At 32.8% G+C, this 25,197-nt stretch overlaps 2 protein-coding genes across 13 annotated transcripts in view; one reads left to right on the plus strand and one right to left on the minus strand.

Annotated features, from left to right (window-relative positions):
• The window catches only part of LOC114333247 (elongation of very long chain fatty acids protein-like), a 351,442-nt gene that overhangs the window by 318,673 nt on the left and 7,572 nt on the right, over positions 1 to 25,197 (minus strand). The window lies entirely within an intron of this gene.
• Positions 1 to 25,197, plus strand: part of LOC114333136 (obscurin) — a 615,016-nt gene that overhangs the window by 229,732 nt on the left and 360,087 nt on the right. The window contains exon 1 of one of the 11 annotated variants that reach the window (XM_028283027.2): positions 16,638 to 16,799. The exons of the other annotated variants lie outside the window; for them this stretch is intronic. The gene's annotated coding sequence lies outside the window, so the exon portion shown is untranslated. Of the gene's footprint in view, positions 1 to 16,637; positions 16,800 to 25,197 lie in introns of those variants that run through there. 11 annotated transcript variants of the gene reach the window in all.

Below are 25,197 nucleotides of genomic sequence, written 5' to 3' on the forward strand. Positions count from 1 at the left end.
AAATATACGTAACTGTAAAAATACCCCAAAGCTGGTTAAAGTCGACCTTCGTAACTTTACCCAAAAAAGTAAATGCCAAAACATGTGAAGACTACAGAACAATTAGCCTAATGAGCCACTTACTCAAAACGTTTCTGAAGGTGATACATGGCAGAATATATAAAAAATGCGAACAACAGATATCATGGACGCAGTTTGGATTCCGCGATGCCTTAGGCACCCGAGAGGCTCTATTCGCTGTCCAAGTGCTTATGCAAAGATGCAGGGATGTTGACTGTGAAGTGTATATTTGTTTTATCGACTACAAAAAGGCGTTTGATAGAGTAAAACATGATAAACTCATAAACATCTTGAAAGAAGCGGGAGTAGATGATAGAGACTTGAGAATCATATATAATTTGTATTACAACCAAACTGCCAATATTAAAGTGGAAGACCAATTAACAGAGGCAGTCTCCATAGATAGAGGAGTGAGGCAAGGATGCATCCTGTCCCCGGTGCTGTTTAATATATACTCTGAATGTGTCTTCGAGCAAGCGCTGGGAGAACTACAGGAAGGCGTATTAGTCAACGGAGTGCGTCTGAACAACATTAGATATGCCGACGACGCTGTAGTTTTTGCAGACAGTCTAGATGGTTTGCAAAGAATAATGTCGCGCATATCAGATATAAGTAGAGAATACGGACTTGATCTCAATACGAAAAAAACAAAGTATATGGTAGTCAGTAAGCGCGAAATATTAAATACACAGCTTTTGGTTAACCAACAACTAATTGACAGGGTCGACAGCTACGCATACCTTGGTACCAACATAAACAGCCAGTGGGACCACTCAAGTGAAATAAAACAACGCATAGGAAAAGCGAGATCAGCGTTCATAATGATGAAGTCTCTTTTCAGAAGCCACGATTTACCTCTTGCTACCAAAATCTCTATCATCAGATGCTATGTATTTTCTACGTTATTATACGGAGTAGAGGCCTGGACACTTTCCGAGGCTTCTTTGAGAAAACTCGAGGCATTTGAGATGTGGTGTTACAGGCGCATTTTGAGAATTTCGTGGGTGGATCGTGTGACTAATATTGAGGTTCTACGTAGAATAGGCAAGGAATGCGAGATTATTAACATAATCAAAGAGCGCAAACTAGAATATCTTGGCCATGTTATGAGGAATGAACAGAGATATGGCTTGTTGCAACTCATTCTTCAAGGCAAGGTATTTGGAAAGAGAGGACCAGGGAGAAGAAGAATATCTTGGCTTCAAAACCTGAGAAAGTGGTTTAATACATCGACAACCGGACTATTCAGAATAGCAGCAAGCAAAGTTAGGATAGCCATGCTGGTCGCCAACATCCGGAACGGATAGGCACCTTAAGAAGAAGAAGAAGAACAATATTATATTTATTAATTTTTCCCGCAAGTGATCGATAAAAAAGTTATAAACAAAAATAAAACAAAATTTTGTAACATGTTTCCTTTTGGAGGTTATAACTTTCTTCCTTTCATTTTACAATAAAATGTTATAAAAAATTTGTAGAGGGTTTTTCAACGAACATTTATGATCATGGTCAAATGCCATTTAAATGCTTTATTTCTTTTCGAATCCTGAGAAAAATAATACATATTTCTGAAAAATTTAAAGGCAGAATGAAAGATTACATTATTACTGAGAACCGAAATTCCCTGCAAACTTCTATAATATTTATTTTAATAAGTTACGGGGGTGAAAATAGAAGAGAAAATTTAGTGTGATATTTAATTGCAAATATTTCGTTCAAAATAAACTTTTTATTTATTCGGGCCCTCGGTAACTTATTATGGAAATATATATGGATTAAAGGGTACACACTTTGCCTGGTAATTAATAATAATTGGCAATGCTTCTGGATGTGAAGTGAAGTTTCTACATATTCCGTACCAGTTTGTATTTGCTCTTGACTAAATTTCCTTCCACTAAAGCTATGAGCAAGCAAACTTGTCAAGAAATGAGCCAGGATCAAAGCCATTTTCATAAGCTCCTTGACTTTATTCGTATCATTTACCAAAAATTCGCCATTTGCGTATTCAGTCTCGAATGCTTCCAGAAGTTCTAGCCATATCTCTGTAGCCTCTCCTTTAGTGCAAGTATTTGTTTGGACTTTGTCCCTGCACTGCAATATACTTTAATTTTTATAAATACCTAGTCTTTGGCATTTGCCTTTAACTTTGTATCATTTACAAGCTTTGTTACATCTTTATCAATACTTATTCTAAAAAATCCACAAGGAAAAGAAAATTTTTTTCCTGTAGTTGGCTGCATACCATCAATCACAAAATTGGAAAAAAATCCTTTGTCAAAGGTATAAATTTTTTTTTATTAAAATCCCTTAAAAGAGCTATATCACAACAAAACGTTTTCGATTTTTATAAAAAATCATCATCAGTGTTAGATAAACTGGATGCTAGCTGACCCACAAAAGAAAAAGAAAAATATCCGGGTAAAAACCCTTTACATGTAATATAGATGCCTTAAAAGTGCATACTTCAATAAAAAGCCCTGTGATGGTCACATGGCAACCAGGATAATGCCCTGAGGTAATGTATTGAAATTTCCCAACACGTGGGATCCAAATTGAGTTGTTTACATTTCAATGACTTAATGGCAACTGAATGCGAAATGAGTGATGTTTCTGAAAAAAAGGGGTTTTAATAAAAAAAAAATTTTATACCTTTTACAAAGGATTTTTTTCCAATTTTTTTAATACTTATTCCATAGTATTATAATATTATTTATAATACTTTAATATAATCCATATATAAGTTCCTCGGAAAGGAACTTTCGGCCCTCGGTAATAACGTGATCTCTCATTCTGCGTTTAAATTTTTTGTTTTCCAAAAATACTTATAAGTTTTTTCAGGATTGAAAAGGAATGAATACATTTAAAATACATTGAAAATTTTGACAGGCGACATTTTGCGCCTTTCCCCTTAAGGCGGTAAGCTGCTCGGCTAATTTATTCGCTATCAGTGCGTTATTCTCAAAAAACATTTGCATTTAATGATATGGGATGGACTCATATCAGTATCTAATAATCTAGTCATATTTATATTATATCCTGCCGTACTACTAATTTTTAATAAAAATTATTGTTCCGGGCCTGATTAAAAATTGCTTATTTTTTGGTCTGTCAGTATAGTTTTTTATGAATCGATTCTACAGTAGTCAACACATGGAAAATTAAAAATAGAGCATTCACCGAGTTGTTATAATTTTACGCGACTATTTCTGGAAGAGTGATGTGAAAAATATTACGTAAATCCCTCCTACGACATATAAAATAACAATCTCAATTTAGTTTTCTAAATATTATTTTATAAGATTATTTTTTGCTGAAATCATTTTTCCAAAATATATATTATAACAGCACAATACATAAATATTTACTTAGAAATGGACTTGGTCGCAAATGATGAAGAAGAACAGTAAATAAATAGAAGGCATATGCTGTCAAATAATAAAGCCTTTTTTGCGATGAGCCACATATTTAAAGAGCCATACGTAGGTACACCGGAAAACAAAACTCCGGTTCTTAGAAACAATAATCAGGCCCATAGTTATTTATGGCTGTGAAACATAGGATAGGCCCAATAAGTGAAAATAACAACTGGCGAATTACATACAGTGAGCACGTAAAGGTTGGAATAAATTCATTTTCTCGAGTATGGACGATTTGGGAAAAAAATCCCGAAACAGGTCAATTTTTATTTTTAAATTACGACTTTTTGGCATATATGTCATACTAGTGACGTCACCCATCTGGGCGTGATGACGTCATCGATGATTTTTTTAAATAGGAATAGGGGTCGTGTGATAGTTCATTTGAAAGGTAATTTAATTCTCTATTCAGTAATATAAACATTTACATAACTATTTACACACGGTGTCTAAAAAAATTTTTTTTAATTAATTTTATTGACATAAAAAGAAGAATGCATGTAATTTTTATTTAGTCCAAAATACATTTTAAGGTTCTTAGAACACAGAAAAAAATGTTTATTTGAAAAATAATCATTGCTTTTCCCTTAAATCAAATGTTCAAATGTAAAAAAATTAAATGTTCAAAAAGAGGAAGGTGAGTGGGCGGCTAAAATGCTAAAACGATATTTATTTGTTAAATAAACTTTATTTCCTGTTTTCTGATAGCAGTAAAATGTATTTTGAGTTAAATAAATTACACACATTCTTCTTTTTATGTCAATAAATTTAATTTAAATAATTTTTTTGGACACGCTGTATAAATAATTATGTTAATGTCTATATTACTGAATAGAAAATTAAATTACCTTTCAAATAAGCTGTCACACGACCCCTATTCTCATTTAAAAAAATTATAGATGACGTCATCACGCCCAGATGGGTGACGTCACTAGTATGACACATATGTCAAGAAGTCGCAATTTAAAAATAAAAATTAACCTGTTTCGGAATTTTTTTCTAAAATCGTCCATTCTCTAGAAAATGAATTTATTCCAACCTTTACGTGCTCACTGTATAATAAAGAAATAGGCATACGAAAAATATAGTGAACCAACACTAGCAAAGTACAATAAACTGCAGAGACTATTAGTCCAGGGTAATAGGTTTTTTCCATGACACTTGAACAGCCAGGGTACTGAAGCGTTTTTTCGACAGGTAATACCTATAAGAGCAAATTGTAACTATTTCCTGCGTAGTATCTGGCGGCCATTTTTATTTATAAACAATTAAGTGTCAAAAAATGGCATTTTTCTTTTTTTTTATGGAAAAGCTTATGAAAATAAAGGGATTATGGAAAAAGCTTTAAAATGACGTATTACAAAGTTTGATATACTCATTTATTGTTAATATAATTGCGAAAAAAGTTCGGAATTGTAAAATAAAATTATTTTCGCAATAACTGTTGTAAAAATTAGTGTACAGCTTTGAAATTTTTGTCAAATAAGGGTTCTTTGGTGCGCAATATGTGATATAAATTTCAAAGCGATTCATTCAATTGTTTAAATTTTATTCAAATTGTTTATCCCAGGGAGCATTTTTTTGCAATAACATAAGTCAGAAGAAAGTGATGTTAGAACCATTCCACAGATGTCCAATGAAAGAGCATGAGCTATACTTTCAACTTGGTTTAAAAAAAGTGAATAAAAAATGCATTTATTAGTAATAAATATTTATGCAAAAGTATCGTAAATCTTTCCTTATAAACTTTTTATTTTGTTATATAAGAAATTATACATATGTATTATAATTTTTTATCAATTATGATATAGATAACCTTATTTGGTAGTTGTGCACTTAAAACAGGATAAAAAAGTTAATTTTTTTGGAAAAAGTTATTCAAAAAGTTTATAAAGAAAAATTGACGATACTTTTGCCTAATTATTAATTACTAATAAATGCATTTTTTATTCACTTTTTTAAACCATGTTGAAAATAAAGCTCATGTTCTTTCATTTGACACCTGTGGAATGTTGAACTGGTTCTAAGGTCATTTTTTTCTGACTTATGTTATTGCAAAAAAAATGCTCTCTGGGATAAACAATTTGACTAAAATTTAAACAATTGAATAAATCGCTTTGAAATTTTTGTTACATATTAAGCACCAAAGAACCCTTATTTGACAAAAATTTCAAAGCTGTACACTAATGTTGTTCTGAAGCTATTTCCTTGTGGCATTTTTATGATTAATTATTTATATGGGAAATAAGCCACAATTAAAATGAAAAAAATAATTTTATTAACGTTTCGACGCCCAAATCGGGTGCCGTTGTCAAAATACAAAATATTACTAAAATAAACTAAAGTGTTGTTGCTAAGCAAAAAAAATTCTTCTAATAATTTATTTAATTTCACTCATTTATATTGGCAATTCAGACATATATTATACATTTTAAAGTAGAAGACTTTAAAATGATATTGCCAATATTTATGAGTTGCGTTCCTGGGACGACTTACTGAAAGATAGTTCATTCGATTACATGAAATTAACCCCAACTCAAGAATATCCGTCATAAAAAATTATAGCATGTGATATGTCTTTAAAAAGACAACCAAATGCAACGACAGTAAAATTCTCGCGTTAGAGACTTCATAGTAAATCACAAGGGAAAACCAGGAAAAAACCCTGTGATACTATCCCGACATCGTAAGTATTTGGTCTTACATTAATTTACTCTCAAAAAATAATACCAAATTCTGACTTGTAACATGTTTAAATTATAAATATTATTAATAATACTAGATATATAAGTAATACTAAAATATAAAATATGTACTAGCTCGATATTATTGACTTACTAATCTTGGTATTTTCTTTCTATTGACTTCCTCTTTCAGTATGGGTAACCACATCCTACTGCATTCTACCGAGGAATTTGCGACACAATTGGTTTCATTTAGCATAATTAGAGCCGCTTCTTTGATTTTTCTCTTTTTACTATCTGATTCTTTCAGGACTATACTTGAATCTCTCCACTGAACTCTATGTTCATTATCCCATGCGTGTTGACATATTTGAGATCTCTCAAATTCTCTATTTTTAATATAAGATTGATGTTCACTTATTCTAACGTCTAATGGTCTTGATGTCTCACCTAAATAAAATTGTTCGCATTCACAAGGTATTTTATAAATGCAATTTTTTGTTCTTTCTTGATCATTGTTAGGTTTAGTTTTAGATAGAATAGATCTCAATGTGTTTGTTGTTTTGAATGTTGTTGAAATGTTGAATTTATTTCCTATTGTTTTAAGTTTCTCGGATAGTCCTTTTATATATGGTATTGATATTTTCCTCGTATTATTTCTGGTGAATGTTGTAGGATCCCGTTCTAAGTTGTTCTGTTCCATTCGATCCAATCTTGACAATTCCTTATTTATAAACGATAAAGGATAATCATTTTTTAATAAAACAGATGTTAACAATTGTTTTTCTGCTAAAAAGGAATTTTCGTTAGAACAAGTAATTTTGGCTCTATCATATAAGGATTTAATGATTCCCTTTTTAACGTTGATGTTGTGATTTGACTTGTAATTGAGATATCTGTTGGTGTGTGTTGGTTTTCTATACACTTGAGTCTCATATCCAATATCCTTCTTTGAGATCAAAACATCGAGGAAAGGTAGGCTGATCAAAACATCTATTTTCAACTAAACAATGAATTCTATAAACAAAATTTTGGTCTAGCAATGGGCTCTTCTTTATCTCCATTATTGGCTAATATATTTATGGAGGATTTCGAAACTAATATTATTTCTAAACAAAATTTAAAACCCACAGTATGGTGGAGATATGTAGATGATGTGTTTTCAATATGGCCTCATGGATCAGAATTGTTGGATACATTCCTGAATATTATAAACGATCAAGAAGAGACAATAAAATTTACAATGGAAAAGGAATACAATAACAGCCTACCTTTCCTCGATGTTTTGATCTCAAAGAAGGATATTGGATATGAGACTCAAGTGTATAGAAAACCAACACACACCAACAGATATCTCAATTACAAGTCAAATCACAACATCAACGTTAAAAAGGGAATCATTAAATCCTTATATGATAGAGCCAAAATTACTTGTTCTAACGAAAATTCCTTTTTAGCAGAAAAACAATTGTTAACATCTGTTTTATTAAAAAATGATTATCCTTTATCGTTTATAAATAAGGAATTGTCAAGATTGGATCGAATGGAACAGAACAACTTAGAACGGGATCCTACAACATTCACCAGAAATAATACGAGGAAAATATCAATACCATATATAAAAGGACTATCCGAGAAACTTAAAACAATAGGAAATAAATTCAACATTTCAACAACATTCAAAACAACAAACACATTGAGATCTATTCTATCTAAAACTAAACCTAACAATGATCAAGAAAGAACAAAAAATTGCATTTATAAAATACCTTGTGAATGCGAACAATTTTATTTAGGTGAGACATCAAGACCATTAGACGTTAGAATAAGTGAACATCAATCTTATATTAAAAATAGAGAATTTGAGAGATCTCAAATATGTCAACACGCATGGGATAATGAACATAGAGTTCAGTGGAGAGATTCAAGTATGGTCCTGAAAGAATCAGATAGTAAAAAGAGAAAAATCAAAGAAGCGGCTCTAATTATGCTAAATGAAACCAATTGTGTCGCAAATTCCTCGGTAGAATGCAGTAGGATGTGGTTACCCATACTGAAAGAGGAAGTCAATAGAAAGAAAATACCAAGATTAGTAAGTCAATAATATCGAGCTAGTACATATTTTATATTTTAGTATTACTTATATATCTAGTATTATTAATAATATTTATAATTTAAACATGTTACAAGTCAGAATTTGGTATTATTTTTTTGAGAGTAAATTAATGTAAGACCAAATACTTACGATGTCGGGATAGTATCACAGGGTTTTTTCCTGGTTTTCCCTTGTGATTTACTATGAAGTCTCTAACGCGAGAATTTTACTGTCGTTGCATTTGGTTGTCTTTTTAAAGACATATCACATGCTATAATTTTTTATGACGGATATTCTTGAGTTGGGGTTAATTTCATGTAATCGAATGAACTATCTTTCAGTAAGTCGTCCCAGGAACGCAACTCATAAATATTGGCAATATCATTTTAAAGTCTTCTACTTTAAAATGTATAATATATGTCTGAATTGCCAATATAAATGAGTGAAATTAAATAAATTATTAGAAGAATTTTTTTTGCTTAGCAACAACACTTTAGTTTATTTTAGTAATATTTTGTATTTTGACAACGGCACCCGATTTGGGCGTCGAAACGTTAATAAAATTATTTTTTTCATTTTAATTGTGGCTTATTTCCTGTACACTAATTTTTACAAGAGTTATTAAGAAATTTTTTTTTTGCAATTCCGATATTTTTCGCAATTATATTAACAATAAATGAGTATATCAAACTTTGTAATACGTCATTTTAAAGATTTTTCCATAATCTCGAAGATATTTGTACTAGAAAAATCATAAGTTTCACTGTTTTCTGTTGGGGAAAATGACATTTTTTGATAGTTAATTGTTTATAAATAAAAATGGCCGCCAGATCCTACGCAGGAAATAGTTATAATTTGTTCCTATAGGTATTACCTGTCAAAAAAACGCTTCAGTACCCTTGCTGCTGAAGTGTCACGAACAGGGTATATTTTTGTCTTATTACCCTGGCCTACTATGGTGGGCAGGGTACGTGGTCTGCACGCATGAGAATCCCCAGAATATTACTAAATAAAAAATGCAAGGAAAACTGTTGGAAGACTAAAAATTGGGAAGATGAAGTAGACGAGGATGCCAAAAACCTCCTAAAACCCCGATCATGGAAAAGAAGAGCAGCAACGAGATAACTGGAGATGCTTGCTCAAGGAGACCAAGCCACGGTTTGGGCTGTAGTGCTATTGGATGGATGGACAATTCATAAATATACGAAACAAATAACTGAAACGCAGATAATAAGTTGATAATTATTATAAACTATATATTTATATGCTTAACATATATTTTATATCGACTTGAAAAAAAGTCTGTTATTTTGACATTCCCCTAGAAAAAGAACACAGCACCACTCTAGTAAAAACCGTTGGTTTTAAATAGAAGAAGCTAGAACAATAAAGTATTAAATTAGAGTTGATGTATTTTCTAACCTTTTTCTCCTTATCTTAGTCATAAGACTTTACACAAAAAGCCTATTTTTATCGAAACTTTATCTTACAATCCTATATTTTACATAAAAGCCATCAACTTTCTAATGAACCTTTAAGGATTTGTCCCGGCTACACAGAGTATATCCTATATATTCCAATTTTAGTGTCTAAGTCTAGTATAACTGTTGTTGTTTATTTGGGTTTATATGACTGCGGACACTAAATCCGTTTTTTCGTATCTTATTCTAAAACTAATACTAATATTAATCTCTAATAAACAACTATACTTATAAATAGTTATTTTTTTAAAAACTAAGTTTTCAATCTAATAGCACATAAACAACATCCAAAAATGTTACTCTACATCCTACCAGATTGAAAAACAATGGGATCCTTATCTTATAACACCTGCGAGGCTTCTATAATTTGCAAGCCATAACGGATGCTGAGACTAAGGAAGATGAGGGAATTTTACAGTTTATAATTCATGTCCCATCTGCTCAACGCGGTAAAGTTCCAACGAGAATGATTCCCTTCGTACTCCAATCAGAGTAAACATGTAAATCAAAAATGAATAACCATTTTCAATTTTGTTGCAACACGAAACTACAGCCGCATCATTATTCCAGTTCAATCAGAGAGTGCAGCAATTACCTCTACCGGTTTCGAAACTTATTAGTCTCTCATCAGGATGCACATACGCTGATGGTAGGGATGCCCTAGCGGCAACTGCTACCAAAAATTAAGTTTTCAATCTAATAGCACATCAAACAACATTGAAAAATGTTACTTTACATCCTACCAAATTGAAAAACAATGGGAACCTTCTCTGGTGACACCTCCGAGGCTTCTAGCCTCGGTCTGTTGAAAACTTAGTTTTTGCTAGCAGTTGCCGCTAGGGTATCCCTGCCATTTCGTTTGTTTCAATCCTTGACTGCACGCCGGGGTTTATCCTAGTTGGGTCAGAGAGAGCAGCATATGTGCCTCCTGATGAGAGATTAATAAGTTTTGAAACCGGTAGAGGTGCTTGCTGCACTCTCTGATTAAACTGGAATAATGATGCTGCTGTAGTTTCGTGTTGCAACGAAATTGAAAATGGTTATTCATTTTTGAATTATTATTGTATTTTTTTATAATTTTTATAATATATTTTTTTATATATTTTTTATAAATAAATGATGTTCTCAGAGTTCTACAGCACAAAATCTTCTCTAAATAATTATCGTAAAGTGATCATGGGTGAGTGGGTAGCTAGTCAATACCGAGTGGTGATAGTAAATAAGAGTGAGGTGGAAAGGAAAGCAAACAGGACACCAGAAAATAAAGTGGTGGGAAGTTGAATAATAAGGATTTTGGTAAGGTCTTCAAGAGTACAGTGCTGGAATATTTTGAGGAAAAGATACGGTAAATAACTGGTGGCAAGTCAATGGCAAAAATGTGTTACAAGCGGGAAAGGAACTGCTAAAAACATCTGGTAATGGGCCTCCTAAGGACAAGTAAACTTGTTTGTGCAACGATAAAGGGCCACAGAACGTTAGAGAGAAGAAAAAGTTAGAACGAGTGTCTAGATAGGTCTAGTATAGAAGATCAGGATGCACACAAGGTAGCAAAGAGGAAAGCAAAGCGCGTTGCAGCTACTGTTAAAAAAATCGACTACAAATTTTTATAAAACGTTGGAAAATCCAAAGGGATGAAACGATTATAGATTATTGCCAAAGCAAGGCACAAATTATCCAATGTTTTGACTTAGGTTCTGCATATTAATAATGTGGATGGAAAAGTGTTATGAAGTGATTTGTAATAAATAAAGTGCGGAATATATACAACATGTTTTTGAAAAATATGCCCATAATATATTCACCTTTTTTCATGAAAATATGCAAAAATATTGACTTTTATTACAAAATATGCAATCCAATAATATGTAATATTACTAATAAAGCAAAGCAGAATACCAGAAGAGAGACAGATGATACGGGACCTTAAATGAGAATTTAATACCGAGACGAGTTTATCGAGATTTTAAATAGGATAAAGGGTGGTAAGGCAGTACAGTAATGTAATACCTGTTGAAGTTTAGGACGGTCTAGTTGACGAAGGGGTAGGTGTGTTGTGGCAAATGATGAGTAGATTATATGAGGAAGAAAGGATACCCAATGTGTAAAGTGAAAGCATGATTGTACCATTGCATAATTATAAATTTAACATTCAGGACTGTGAGAACAACAAAACAAATCTCTCCCAAATTTCCTTCGCACAAAACGTGAATTTGGGAGAGGACTGTGGAGCGAAGGTTAAGGAGAGAGAGACATTGATATGACAATGCCGGGACTTGGGTTTATACCAGGAAGGTGAAAATGGATATATTAATATATAAGGGATTATGCCAGGAAAATATGATGAGAAGAAAAATAGCCATATTTGTTATTTATAGATCTTGAGAATACGTATGAAACGCGGAAAACTACACAGATGTTGTGTTGAACCAGGTTCTGAGGATATTTAACCAGGATATTCTTCTTCTTCCTGGACCTCGCTTTCCAAATATTTTTCCTTGCAGGATGGCTTGTAGGAGGGCATATTATCTAGATTCATTTTTATCAACCGAGATTTGATGGTTGTTAGTACTTCTCGGTTCTTCCACATTCTTCTAAGGATCTCCTCATTTGTGACCCGATCAGTCCATGGAATTTTAACAATTATTCGATACAGCCACATCTCAAATGCTTCCAGTTTTCAGCACATATCTTCGTTCAAGTTCCATGATTCAACACCATAAAAAAGAACAGAGAAGACGTAGCATCTCAGCATTCTTACTTTTATACCAAGAGAAAGGTTGTGGCTCTTGAAAAAGTCCCCATACGGTTGAAGATTGATCTAGCTTTTCCGACGCAGGCTCTTGTTTCTTGGTTGTCGGTCCATTCTTCATTTATTACGATGCTGAGGTAGTTGTAGTGCCTCACTCTTTCTACAAGGGTTTGGTTGATGTAGAGTTGACCTTCTGTTATCTTTTTCTGCTTACGATCATAAGCTTTGTCTTATTTACGTTTATATTGAGTCCATATTGTTGACTGTAATACGTGATTTTGTTCATGAGGACTTGTAGGTCTTCAAGGTTGTCCGCAAATACTATGGTGTCATCTGCATACCTAATGTTATTTAGCCGGTACCCGTTCAGTAGAATACCTTTTTCAGTTTCGTGGAAAGCTTCGATAAATATTCTTTCAGAGTAAAGATTGAAAATTAGAGGGGACAAAATGCAGCCTTGCCTCACTCCACGCATGATTTTCACATACCTATTCGGTGTGTTCACCGTCAACTCTGAGGTTTGCAGTCTGATTCCAGTAAAGGTTTGTAATTATTTTCAGATCTTGGTTGTTAATTCCTGCTTCTTGTAGTATTTGCATCATCTTGGTGAGTTGTACTCTATCAAACGCTTTCTCGTAATCAAAAAGACATGCATATACGTCGAAATTGACGTCTCTATATCTCTGGAATAAGACTTGTATTGAAAACAAAGCCTCTCTCTTACCAACAGCATTTATGAACCCGAACTGGGGACTCGATTTTTGACCCTTCGCTTCGTTATCGAACGTATTCGCTTCATAGCTGTTTAGTATACGAAGCGAATACGTTCGATAACGTAGCGAAGATTCAAAACTCGAGGCCTTGGTTAAGCGAAATTTGACTTTCACATAGCTTGTAAATTCTCGTATGGATTACCTTAGGAACAATTTTAGGAGTTGACTCATCAGGCTTATCTTACGGTATTCTTCGCATTTTTTGGCTCCTGTTTTTTTTTGGAAGTGCAATAACTCAGACTTCAGCCATTCTGTTGGTATTTCTCCAGAGTTGTATATGTTGTTGAATATCTGTGTGATTATTGCTATTGATTTGTTGTCCATTAGTTTGAGTAGTTCTGCTTGTATATTATCGGGACGTGCTGCTTTGCCATCGTTTACCTGTGTTATGGCAGAGTAAACTTCCTGCTGTAATATTATTGGTCCATCATTTACCTCTTCTTCTAACTCAAAGGTGTTATCTCTTTGGTCTTCAAATAGTTTTTCTAGATATTTTTTCCACGTTCTAATTTTACTCTGTTTGTCTATAATGATGTTTCCGTCAGAATCAGTTAGATTTCCTTTCTGCCTCCGCCTTAGTCCACCTGTGAGTTCTTTAACTTTTCTACGTACATTGTGAGTATCGTACTTTGACTGTAGAGTCTCAATTTCTTGGCATCTCTCCATTGCTTCTTTCTCTTTCGCTTCTCTAATTTTTCAATACAGTTCCTAGATAAGAAGGATTACGTAAGGCTTGTGAGGGATATGTATTTGGAAGTTTACAACAAAATAAGAACTTCTGCCGGATTGACCGAAAGTTTTTCAGTGACGATTGGTTTGCATCAAGGTTTTGTTACAAGTCCCTACCTGTTAAATCTTGTTATGGATAATAGATATACCGACAGATAAGGTAAGGGCGGGAGATCCTTCGTCCATTATCTTTGCAAATATTATCCTAGTAGAGGGGAGCAAAGAAATGTTGAAGGAGAAGTTGGAGTGTTGAAGAAATGCTATTGTAGAGGGGGGACTTAATGCTGCCAATGAAGAGAAAGAAATGAAAGGGATACGCTTTACGGGTACTCTTTTTAATTTTATTCTTTTATAACTCTATTCTGGTAGCATTTTTATGTTAAAATCTTACTCGCTTCCTTTTATGTCATTCATACTTCTCTAACTTTACTACATCCATGCAAATGAGATACATTTTTTATAAAAATGGAAAATCGAAACACTATTTACTACTAGCCAATTAATGAAAAAACTTTTGCCATTCTTAATCGCTTTTTAATTGTTTATTGAGGCTTCTGTTTCGCTCCTTCAGATTAAATAATTGTTATTATTTATTATTAAATTCACGGTATGAGGTACTAGTCCAGGAACCAAAGCTTTTCACCTCGCAATTTTTACAGAATGGATTGATTTGCTTGAAAATTTGAGAATAAGTAGTGGATAGACCATGGATCAAAATATATACGATGCCGACAGGCGCTTTTACCATGGGGGTGGTTGCCACCCCATCTCGAGGGTGGAAATTTTTTATTATATTTTGACCACAAAAGTTAATAAAAACATTTATTCTTTGCAAAAAATGTTCTATACATTTTTTTGATAAAATTAATAGTTTTTGATTTATTCGGTACCGAAAGTGTTAGTTTTATATCTAAAAAATCAATGTTTTTTGATGGTATACTCATTTACGATTTACTCAATTTTTGCCGTAAAACAAATTTATCAAACAAAGTTCTTGGGAATTAAATTACCTACAATTTCATATTTAAACATTTTTTCGTATCTCTGATGCTAATCTTTCTACTCCGGAGAAAATGACATTTTTTACCAAATTGCAAACATTCGTTATTCGCTTTAAACTTCAGTTTTTTTAAAACTTATCATTTTAAGCCAGTAAACTTCTAGAATATATTAATAATACATAAATAAAGAAGAATAAATAAGTCCAATGACTAAAAACACCGCTAACTTACATTATTATGCTTCCAATTGGATTTCTCTTTTTATTTTTTATCATAGAAAGTTCGTTAAAAAAGAATTTTGTAGGTTTTTACAAGATCTATATGGCTATTAATATTAAATCCTTTTAAAATTCTCAATCACAAAAAGAGGTGGCCTTGAAAGGGTTGGTAAACGTGGTTTTTGCATGTTATTACAAGTGCTAATGGTCAATAGCTCACTCAATTTTTGCCGCAACAAAATTTTTTGCAAACCCAGTTCTTCGAAATTAAATAAGCTACAATTTCCTATTTAAAAATTTTTTCCTCTGATGCTAATCTTTCTATTCTGAAGAAAATGGCATTTTTTACGAAACTACAAAAACTCGTTATTTGTTTTAACTCCATTTTTTAAAAAACTATTCAATCTAAGCCGATCAAATTTCTAGAACCTATTAACAATACATAAATCAAGAAAACCAAATGAGGTCATTGGCAAATTTTAATTAGGGTGGTGATTAGGGGGTTGTTTACGATCACTTTTTTGCTGAGAAAAAATAGGGACTGACATTTTTTCATTATAAGTCACTTAGTTTTTTTTAGCTAGAAATTTTTTTATTTCTGGAGATACATATTTTTAAATAGTTTAAATTAGTTTGAACAAGTTATCCTCGAAAAGTGCATAGTTTTCCCATCCTTTGACTTCTAAACTACAATATTTAACATTTGACAAAGAAGAGCCAACATATAATAAAGTATAGCTTGATTACTATTGGTCTTAAAGAAGATAAAAAAAACGGTTTTGTTTATTTTTTCAAAAGGTACATTTTTGTTACGTAAAGTTGTTTTGATGAAACGAAAACTTTTGAGTTATTAGCAGATAACTGATTAAGAATATTTATTTTTTCGAGATAAAACTAACACTTTTAGTAGCGAATAAATCGAAAACTATTAATTTTATCAAAAAAATGTATAGAACGTTTTTTGTTTATAATGCATGTGTTTACCAACACTTGCGGTCAAAATATAATAAAAATTTTCACCTCCGAGATGAGGTGGCAACCACCCCCATGGTAAAAGCGCCTTTTGGCATGATATAGATTTTGATCCTTGGACTATCCACTAGTAATTCTTAAATTTTCAAGCAAATCGATCCATTCTGTAAAAATTGCGAGGTTTTGTCCAATTTTAAGCTTCATTACTTGGACTATACAAGGATCACGTAGCTCTGCGTTATATCTCATTTTATTTTAGTTATATAATGGTCTTGTATTCCTTGACAGTACAAGTATTCTTGTGGTTAATGAACTTCTGATTCTTTGATGCAAATCTTCAAAGTACATCTATTAAAACAGGCCGTGATTCATTAGCACGAACGGAATTCGATTAGGAGCCTAACAAAAATCGCGTGGTAGATTTTATTTTGATTAAATCGACGACCGTACCCACTGCAACTCGAATATTCCTCTCGTCTGATATCTGAGCAGTCTTGTATCGTTTCTATGTTTAGAATCGGCCATAGTCTCGTCTTTCCCAGTCAGTCGAACCGCGTCCGCTAACTTCGCCGAACGGCACACCACCGTTTCTGATCGCGATACTGCACCCTCGATCCACAGGTACGTCGCATACGTCATCGCTTTCCCGTGACGTATCATTGCCTACCTTGATTTTAATTGTGTTTGGTTCATCGCCAATTTGTGGATTACCTTCTTTGGATACTAATTTTGGTGAAGGTGTTCTATTTTAGTTCTGCAACTACTGCGCAATGGTTTAACGGTTCTTTAAATGATTTGTTCAAAGTCTTAACGACAATAAGAAATTTAATGGGTACAAAAAGCTTTTTACTGAACAAAATTGGTACAATTATTTTGTAGTTCAAATTCATTCTTCATTCTCGAACTTCATTCAATATAAATATTTTCAATATAATTATTTTATTAATTTTTTATATACAAGTGCGGTAAAACACACAATACATTATTTATTTAAGTATAGAAGCCAAAAAAAATTTTTATAAATCAAATAAACATTTAAATATTATTTTTAAACATTAGACCAGGTACTAACGAAATTCAGATACATGTTTTTTACTTGCTTTCATTTATATACATTTTTGTCACCCTTCTCTTGTACCACTTTACTACTGCTTCAGTATAGATATGATTTTTCACTAACAATAGTCTTTAGTGTTTCTATTTTTATAAGATTATAACAAAAGGATAGCTCAGAAATTAAATTCGCATATTCTAGGACCAAAAATAGTTCAATTGAACCCTTCAGCCCTTTGAATTTACAAAATAAAAATCGATTTTTTCCAATATATTGAAAACAGTTAAAAATTTTATATTAACAATGGACGTGAGGCTTTCTTATGGCAGGAACATGTTTTAAAAAAATAACAGTGAAATTTGTGCACCCCATAAAAATTTTATGCGCGTTTTATTTTCTTATTACCCCCACTTTTTCAGTAAGCCAGCTTTTACCGAAATGCGGCTTCTTTTTTAATGTTTGAACATTTCTGAGTACCTAACAAAATGAAAATTATAAATAAATTTTCATATTATTACCAGGTCTACATGATCTTATTAACTTTAACCACTTACAAATATGTGGTGGATTTTACAGATTTTCAAAATATCTCGATAAAAACTGGCTTATCGAAAAATACTAAGAGGCAAAAATTTTTAAATAAAGACATTGTGTTTAACTACTGGTACCACAATAATAATTTAATTGGAACGTACACAAACATTTGGGGGGTTTAAACGAACAAAACTCACATACAATTTTCATGGGGTGTACAAATTTCACTGCTGTTTTTTAAGATGTTTCTGCCATAAGAAAGCCATATGTCCATTTTCAATATAAAATTTCTAACAGCTTTCGATATATTGAAAAAATTGATTTTCATTTTGTACCTTCAAAAAGCTGGAACTTTATTTATGTGCATAATAATATGTGTACTAACATAAGTAAGATTCAATCAAATTATGTTTGATTCCAGAATATGTGATTTTATTTATAACCACATTTTTGTTACACCCTGAATTTTGGTCTTATTGTGTTAAATATTTCAAGTTTTTTCAAAATGATCTTATATTGTTGTAACCTCTATTTATTTTCCTATATTTTATCACTGTCTACACATATGAAGGTGGGAGATCAAATTTTTTAGGTATAATAATAATTGATTTTGTTATTGAAGTTTATTAATAGCAAGCTGAAAATTTGTTAATATCTTAACGGGGTCTAGTCGGACAAACTTTGATATACGGGAAGACTGGAACAAGGGAAGTTTTAATTGTGGAACAGGTTACAGGTTTCGAACGTTAGACTACGAAAACGTCCCATGTATTTTGTCGGACAGAACTTCAACTTGATTTGTTACCCTTTCATTAAACTCTTATGCAAAAATCATACTGCTATTTACAACCAATATAAATCCTGTCATTTGACATGTTTTAGGTGTCGGACTTATTAAAAAGCCCAACATATTTGTCGGACAAACATTTTTTCATATATTATATAAAGTTTGCTATGGAATAAACTTAAAAACAACCACAATTTTACTAAAAAAATGAATTTTCCGCAAATCGCCAGGAAATTTTGACATTCCTGTCAAAATTTCTTGAAGAAAAAGTCAGGACTTCCTTACTGTAAGGAAATGTCATTTCCTTACTGTAAGGAAATGATATTTCCGTACAGTTGTTAGTGTTCTACATAAATGATAGAAAACCTCAATACGTTTCCATAGTAACCCAAGTAATTTTATTAGGAATTTCAAAGCACCATTTATTTGGGAATAAAATTATCGCGTTTTTTTTTAAATCAATCAATATCTGTCGAATTTTAAACGATTTGCGGAAAAATAGTATGTTTACCTCGTAGGAAAAGCCACATTCCTGGACTCTGTGTTGCTAAGTCTCGGCTTGCGCCTCGACTTAGCAATCTTCACAGTCGTCCAGGAATGTTAAGCTTTTCCTACCCGGTAAACAATGTACTATTATTAACGTTTCGAAGCCCAAATCGGGTTTCGTTGTCAAAATACAAAATACAAAATACTAGAATAGTATTTTGTATTTTGACAACGAAACCCGATTTGTGCTTCGAAACGGTAATAAATTCATTTTTTAGTAAAATTGTGGCTTATTTCCCATAGAAAATACTTAATTATAAAAATTTCACAAGGAAATAGCTTCAGAACAACATTAAAAACAACCTGCTAGTTTTCACAATCATAAATTTGTCAGGATGACACGTTCCACAATTAAAATCACGTTCCACAATTAAAACTTCCCCTGTTACGGTGTTCCCATACATCAAAGTTTGTCCGACTAGACACCGTGAAGCTGTTAACAAATTTTCAGCTTGCTATGAATCAACTTTTTTGGTACGCGTGATCCAGGCCTATATACTAACTTTATGATAATGAAAAATTTTTGACACTGCCATTTTCTTAATTAATAACTAAATCTGTCTTATTTCTGCTAATAAATAATTATTAAAGAATTTATAATAAATAAAAACAGTTATTTGGCAACATTACAATTCTATGTTGCCAAGCAAGTAGATCGGAATAAAATAATCTCTATGTAGATATACGGTAACTGGATATTCTTTCACAGGCATAATTATATGATAGTTTATCCTTATTCCTTCAATTTCTATATGCGGAAATAATATATTTCTAGTATTGTTCATAGGCTATTTTGTAGAATGATTTGTCTCTGGCTTCAATTTTCGTAATATCCGCTGTGGTTCATTCAAACAACTTTTCTAGTATTATTTTGAGATCTGCACACGGCCAGTATTCTCTGGACACCTGATCTAAAGAATACAGTGGGTAAAGAAAAAAGGTAAAAATACACTATTTCTCATTATTTCATCCCAAACTACGGAAGCTAAAACCTTGCCAGTTTTTCTTTTCATCGTTTCTTCCTTTAGGGCTGTTTCATTTACTGCCATTCTCTGAACTGATTGCCTATTTGACTTAAGAATAAAGTGATGAATCTGTCTTTAATCGATTGTCAGCTATTGATGCAAAAATTTCCTGCTTATTAAATGAAACAGTTGCAAGCAATATTTTGAGACAACTTTTTTCCTAAATCACTAAGGAGTGTGTAACATATTTATATGTAACTAAATTTAGTTTAATCGCTAAATCATTCATAATAACCAGAAAATATTTACAAATTGAAGAGTCTCAGATGCAGAATCCACCAAAAATGGTAAATAGTTATTTCAATCTGAGACTATTCGTTTTGAAAGTTCTTTCTGGTACATCCTTAATCTGCGACTTTTTCAATTAATAAGACCGCAGACGACGAATATAGAAAACGAAAAGGAAACGATCACATTCCGCTTTCATTCGTCTAGGAAAAAAAGGACAGAAGATGAACTTTCAGTATTCAAATCCGAGTAAAGATAGAAAATAATAAATGATGGTTTTGCTTGTTTTCGATTCAGAGGGATGCACACCCGCTGGACAGGCTGTTTCTACCATTGCAGGCGTAATCAGCAGCGTTCGTTAGCGTGCACTCCTCTGAATCGAAAAATTTATTTCTAAAAAAACTCAAAATAAACTATTTACCATTTTTGGTGGATTCTGCATCTGAGACTCTTCAATTTGTTAAGAGATATCGCTGTATCGGGTCTTAATGGGGATTTTGAATTATCTTTCAGATTACGGTTAAATTGATGGTCCAGCAATTTTTCGATTCAGAGGAGTGCACGCTAACTAACGCTGCAGATGACGTCTGCAATGGTAGGAACAGCCTTTCCAGCGGGTGTGCATCCCTCTGAATCGAAAACAAGCAAAACCATCATTTATTATTTTCTATCTTTACTCGGATTTGAGTACTGGAAGTTCCTCTTCTGTCCTTTTTTTTTGCTAGACGAATGAAAGCGGAATGTGATCGTTTCCTTTTCGTTTTCTATATTCGTCGGTCTTAATTGAAAAACTCGCAAATTAAGTATGTACCAGAAAGAACTTTCAAAACGAATAGTCTCAGGTTTAAATAACTATTTACCATTTTTGGTGGATTCTGCATCTGAGACTCCTCAATTTGTTAAGAGATGTCACTGTATCGCGTCCTAATGGGGATTTTGAATTATCTTTCAGATTCCTTTTAAATTGATGGTCCAGCTATTTTTCGATTCAGAGGAGTGCACGCTAACGAACGCTGCTGATGACGCCTGCAATGGTAGAAACAGCCTGTCCAGCGGGTGTGCAGCCCTCTGAATCGAAAACAAGCGAAACCATAATTTATTAGAAAATATTTAAATGCAATGTAGCTAATCTATGCAGGGTTTAAGGTTTAAACTCTTAAGACTAGCCTAATATGACATAAATAATAAAAAAATGAACTGTAATAAAAGTTCAACAAAGAAGAGGATTGAAGTCGGTGGAACCCGTAGAATAAAAATACCGATTATAATCGAATTAAAAATATTACAGATGGAAGCCATAAACAGAAAAACTGAGTGAGCGCTTAAAGAGGGCTATGAGAATCAAGTTAATAGAGATATTAAAATAATGAAATTTAGACACTGGAGAGACATGTTATTATAACAATGGTAAAATATTGTAAATAAAGCTAAATTATACTAGAATCTATAAATAAGAAGAACAATACAATTGTAATACGAAAGAAGCACGAGATAAGCGAGAAAATGAAGAGAAGTTCAACAAAGAACAGGATTGAAGTCGGTGGAACCCGTAGAATAAAAACACCGATTATAATCGAATTAAAAATATTACAGATGGAAGCCATAAACAGAAAAACTGAGTGAGCGCTTAAAGAGGGCTTTGAGAATCAAGTTAATAGAGATATTAAAATAATGAAATTTAGACACTGGAGAGACATGTTATTATAACAATGGTAAAAATATTGTAAATAAAGCTAAATTATACTAGAATCTATAAATAAGAAGAACAATACGGAGTGATTTGCTACAATATACAAATCAAAAGTGCTCAATGAAGACAACGATTTCACTAGAAATGGAAACCCTTGAAGATAATGATATGATATGAATAGAAAATATCAACTTCTGAGACTAACGGACAATTGAAAACTCTAGGAAAGCGAATCACAATAGTGGAAAAGTAATTATTAATGATAAAATTTAAATTAATTTTTTTACTACATTCTCGTGCTGTTAAATAAAACATGTTATGCAGTGATGCAATAACCGGCAAAATAACGCAAAAAATGGAAAACATCATACATTGTGAAGTAAAAAGAGATGACACTAGTAGAGGTGAAAATTATCATCATCATCATCATCAATGGCGCGTGAGTCTTTGCCGCGTTTAGTATTGCCTTCCATGTTTGTCGGTCCTGTGTCACTAATTCCCATTGTCGCACTCCCATTTTCTCTAGATCTTCTTTGACTGCATCTTTCCACCTTTTTCTAGGCTGCCCTACAGACCTTCTTCCATCTGGCATTTCCCAGAACACATTGTTTATAAGGCGATTGTCGTTACTGCGTATCACATGCCCTGCCCATCTGAGTCTATTAGCCTTTATACAGTACGTTAATCGTTCAGCTGGACATAGGGAACATACATTGTATATATTTAGATACATAAATATTATATTGAGATAATTGTAGCAACTGATCCCTCTCAATGACAATATGGTTTTAGCATTAAGGGGCATTATCCTCAAAATTGACAACTCATTTCGACTGACACAAATAAACGTCAAAATATGACAATGTAGTTGATAAATATTTTTAGCCTAATATAAGGGAATGGAGAAACTGTTTAGTTTTGAAATTAGTTTTTTTAATAAAAAATAAAAGTACAATCTCATTAATCATAAACTTGTTTTTTATTTATTTATGGACAGCCTTGCTTCAAAACTCACTCATTCTATTCGTTGTAACAGCTCTATTGCACCAAAAACTCGAACAGAAGCTTCAACTAACACAGGTTAGCGCAGTTGCCACAATTCTCTCAATGTATATTCCCTATGTCCAGCTGAACGATTTACGTACTGTATATCTGACTAGATTTTCTTTTCCGAATAGAGTCTCTAGCTCGTTATTGTATCTGCGCCTCCATTCGTTTGTCACGCTGTCTCTGCAAGGGTCATATATCATTCGGATGATTTTACGTTCCCACACCAGCAATTTATTTACTTTTCTTTTTGTTAGCGTCCATGTTTCGCTTCCATACTCGACTGCTGGTCGTATTATGGTCTTATATATCTGGATTTTTGCACCTCGTGAAAGAAGTTTTGACTTCATTAGATGTTTCATTGCAAAGAAAGATATGTTTCCTGCCATTATTCACGTTTCAACTTCTCGCTCTAATTTGCTGTCATTTGTGATGGTTGCTCCTAGATATTTAAATTCTTTAACCACTTCGAAGTTATGATCATTTATAGTAATATTTTGCCTTATTCGCCGTCGTTCTTGTTTTGAGACGACCATGTATTTTGTTTTGTCTTCATTTATTTTTAGACCGATTTTTAATGCAGCTTCTTCAAAGCTCGAGAAAATATCCTTAATTTCTAATGTTGATTGTGCTACTGCGTCTACGTCATCGGCAAAGGCGAGTATGATTTTTGCTCCCCGAACAGTTATGTCTAATTTGATTTTTGGATAGATTTTTCGCATGACATGTTCTAAGGCCAGGTTAAACAACAATGGGGACAACGGATCTCCCTGTCTCAGTCCGGAATTTACTCAGAAAGCATTTGATATTTTTCCCCCTATTCTAACTTGTGCAAAGGAGTTACTTACAAACATTTATGTTACCGCAGCTAATTTCTTGAGTACGCCGAGCTCGATCATTGCTTTCCATATTCTGATTCCTGATTATATTCTCAATACTTTTCAAGTGAAAATTATCGATATAAACGTATAAATTAAGATACATACGTAATACATTAACATGATGTAACATAGTTTCCCACCTTTAGACTTATTGGAGGAGTAGGCAAACTGTCACTGTAACAGGAGAATTTATAAAATACTCCTGTCACAGGCGTCTAAAGTGGGAAACTATGTAATGTTAATTTATACGTTTATGTCGATAATTTCCACCTCTACTAATTTAATCTCTTTTTATTTCGCAATGTATTATGATTTCCAGCTTTTGCGTTATTTTGCCGGTTATTAGCGCACTCATCACTGTATATATTTTAAAGTAAAAAAAAGTTTAAAATGGTATTTTTACTATGGTAGGGGAGCCCAAGCGGGGATTTTTGCAGTCACTCGAGCGCGTCAGATTAGCATATGGTGAGAAACCTGGTACCCTGCAGATGTACCTCTACTATATATTGGCTCTTAACACAGGGGAGTTCGTTAAGGGGGGCCCGAAAAAAAAAATCTACCCTTAAAAAAACTCGAAATTGTCAGATTAAGATAAGGTAGGTTAAGTACATGCAAACGAGTGTATATTTAAAAATTCTGACGATTTGAGCCGGGCTTAAGGAAATGGGTGAGCCCCAAATTTTCACAAGAAAAAACCGAATATTTCGCGAAATGAATGACAGATCGAAAAACTAAAAAATACATGCTCAATATTTTTTAAAAATCTATCGAATGATACCAAACACGACTTCTCACGGAGAGGGGTGGGGGGTAAATTTAATATTTTAAATACGAATCCCGTGATATTTCGCGAAATGAACATCAGATCGAAAAACTGTAAAATACACTTATTCAATATTTTTGAAAAATCTGTCGAAAGGCACCAAACACGACCCCCCATGGATGTGGGGTGGGGGGTTACTTTAAAATCTTAAATAGGAACCCCCACTTTTTATTGCAGATTTGGATTCCTTACGTAAAAATAAGTAACTTTTATTCGAAACATTTTTTCGAGTTATGGATAGATGTCGCTATAATCGGAAAAAACGATTGTTTGAAATGGAAAATTAAATTAAAAAATGGCAAGCGCCCACTAAAATGGAAAACTTTACTTCACTTTTTTTGGTTTTAGGACCTACTGTTTACAACCCAATAGGTCCCCAAAGCGCTCGAGTGACTGCACATTTA

This window comes from Diabrotica virgifera, chromosome 1, assembly GCF_917563875.1.
Source record: "Diabrotica virgifera virgifera chromosome 1, PGI_DIABVI_V3a".
Lineage (NCBI taxonomy): Eukaryota > Metazoa > Arthropoda > Insecta > Coleoptera > Chrysomelidae > Diabrotica > Diabrotica virgifera.